Source organism: Eptesicus fuscus, chromosome 1, assembly GCF_027574615.1.
Source record: "Eptesicus fuscus isolate TK198812 chromosome 1, DD_ASM_mEF_20220401, whole genome shotgun sequence".
Lineage (NCBI taxonomy): Eukaryota > Metazoa > Chordata > Mammalia > Chiroptera > Vespertilionidae > Eptesicus > Eptesicus fuscus.
Window position 1 is genome coordinate 101,524,646 of NC_072473.1, and position 2,706 is coordinate 101,527,351.

General features: G+C 36.4%; 1 pseudogene; it reads left to right on the forward strand.

Annotated features, from left to right (window-relative positions):
* Positions 1–509: 509 nt before the first annotated feature.
* LOC103298454 (CDGSH iron-sulfur domain-containing protein 1-like) lies at positions 510–842 on the forward strand (annotated as a pseudogene).
* Positions 843–2,706: the final 1,864 nt, after the last annotated feature.

The following is a 2,706-nucleotide window of genomic DNA, read 5'->3' on the forward strand; positions in this document are numbered from 1 at the left end:
CTCACACAAGGTACACCCCTGAAACACCCACCTCAGGTAACCACAGAGTCTGTGCCACTAGGCCCCACACAACACCTATTATATAAGGTCACCTGCCAATACTGGGAGATGTAGCAGATCTACCTAATACATAGAAACAAACACAAAGAGGGAACCAAAATGAGGAGGCAAAGAAACATGGACCAAATAAAACAACAGCACAAAACTCCAGAAAAACAACTAAACAAAATGGAGGCAAGCAATCTAACAGATACAGAATTCAAAACACTGGTTATAAGGATGCTAAATGAACTTAGGAGAAGAATAGTTGAACTCAGTGAGAACTTACGCAAAGAGATAAAAAACATAAAAAGAACAGTAAGAAATGAGGAATACAATAACTGAAATGAAGAATACATAAAATGGGGAATCAATGCCTTTAGGTCACTTTTTACACCTTGACTCAGTCTGTTCCCACTATCCCATTTGTATTCAGTGTCCTGTGCACATGCCTTGCAAGTAAAGGTACCATGAGTCTGAATTCCAGCACAGGAGTTAAATGAATTGCAGCAGTTATCATTGCTGCTGGGACAGCCACAATTTGTTATTTAGCTTATAAAAGATTGTATGTTAAAGATCATTACAACAAATCTATGGTTACTCTTCACATTCAGAAAGACAACCCCAAGAATGCACATGATTTTGACATGGAGGATTTGGGACATAAAGCGGTGTACTGCCATTTTTTATGGTCCAAAAAGTTCCCATTCTCTGATGGAGCTCACTCACAACACAATGAAGAGACTGGAGACAATGTGGTACTTCTGATCATTAAGAAAAACAACTTAACAAAAGGAAGATAAACAATGCAATTTTTAAAATGGGTAATCCAATTTAAATAGACACTTCTCCAAAGAAGACATACAGATAGATGGCCAAGAAATACATGAAAAAATGTTCAAAGTCACTAATTATCAGAGAGATGCAAATTAAAATAATGAGGTATCACCTCACACCTGCCAGAATAGCTACCATCAATAAATCAATAAGCAAGTGCTGGCAAGGATCTGGAGAAAAGGAAACCCCAGTATACTGCTAGTGGGAATGCAGACTGTTACTGTGGAAAGCAATATGGGGTTACTTCAAAAAATTAAAAATGAACTGCATTGTGACCATGTGATTCCACTTCTGGGAATATATCCTAAGCATCCCAAAACACCAATCAGAAAAAATGTATGTACTCCTTACAATAGCTAATATCTGGAAATAGCCCAAGTGCCCATCATTAGATGAATGGATTAAAAAGCTGTGGTACATTTACACCACGGAATACTATGTAGCAGTGAAAAAGAAGGATCTCTTAGCCTTTGAACATGGAGGGACCTGGAGAATATTACACTAATAAGCCAGTCAGAGAAAGACAAGTAGCACATGATCTCACTCATATGTGGAATCTAATGAACAAAATAAACTGATGAACAAAATCGATCCAGAGACATAGAAGCATGGAACAGACTGTAAAACCTCAGAGGGAAGGTAGGGTGGGTGGGTTGGTGGGAAGAGATCAACCGAAGAGCTTGTATGCATATATGCATAACCCATGGACACAGACAATAGGGTGGTGAAGGCCTGAGATGGGGGGGGGGTAGGATGAGCTAGAAGTGGTCAATGGGGGAAAAAAGAGAACATATGTAATACTTTCAACAATAAAAAAAATTTAATTAAAAAAAATATCTTCCTAACCTATGCAATGGGCCCCTTTCCCTCCCAACACCTGCCTATCTCTCAGCTTTTATGCACCATATTGTCTCTCAACCCAAGACCCTCACCCCAACTTCTACCACCTTAGACTTGTCAAATCCTCAGGTACTCCCTAGTCCTTTCTAGAGTTAGGGATGAGCTAGTTTATTGACTTGGATGTAAACACTACTTTACAAATCTTTGTTGGATTGAGTGTTTGCCCTAGTTCTAAACTCCCTTCTATCATCCAGAAAAAAACCCCCACAATTTTATTAAATCCCACCAGCTTTTTGCAAAATTCTATAACAGCACTTTAAAAATACAGCATTTAAAGTGCAAATATTAGATTAGCACATATACAGAAGTGGATAGGAGTATAAAATGATTTGGATCATAGTACTCAGAAGCTGTAAGGAATTCCTGTTATGAATCACTTCTAATACCTCTAGATAGATTTGTGTCTGTAATATTGCATCTCTTACAGTTTGTTGTGTCCTCATAGAAACCTGCATTTAGCATGTTGACCTCAACAATAGAATACTGAATAAAGATCTGATAAGTGATTGGTTGCTGGTCCTTCAACAGAGAATAAAACCATTTTCTCATGAGCTTGTATTTAAGATACAAATCAAACAAGCTAGAGTGTTTTTCCTCAAAAAATGGGGATTATTCACTCTTTTATAAATAAAAATATAATATATATAGAATGTCATTTCATCAAGGAAATATTTTTTGATGTAAGGGTACATAGTCAAGATAAATATATTGAAAGAAAACCCTAAGGAGATATTCCCCCCATCCAAGTTTGATACATTACTATCTTTAAAAAAAGCTTATGAAATAAAATTGCTGTATGAATGAGACATTTTATGTCAAATTTCAACCAGTAGCCAAGAACATTTTCAATGCAATGTTAACAATTTGAAAAATATTGGAATAATTTTATAAATTAATATTGTAGCTTTGAAAAGCTAAACTCCATAATCG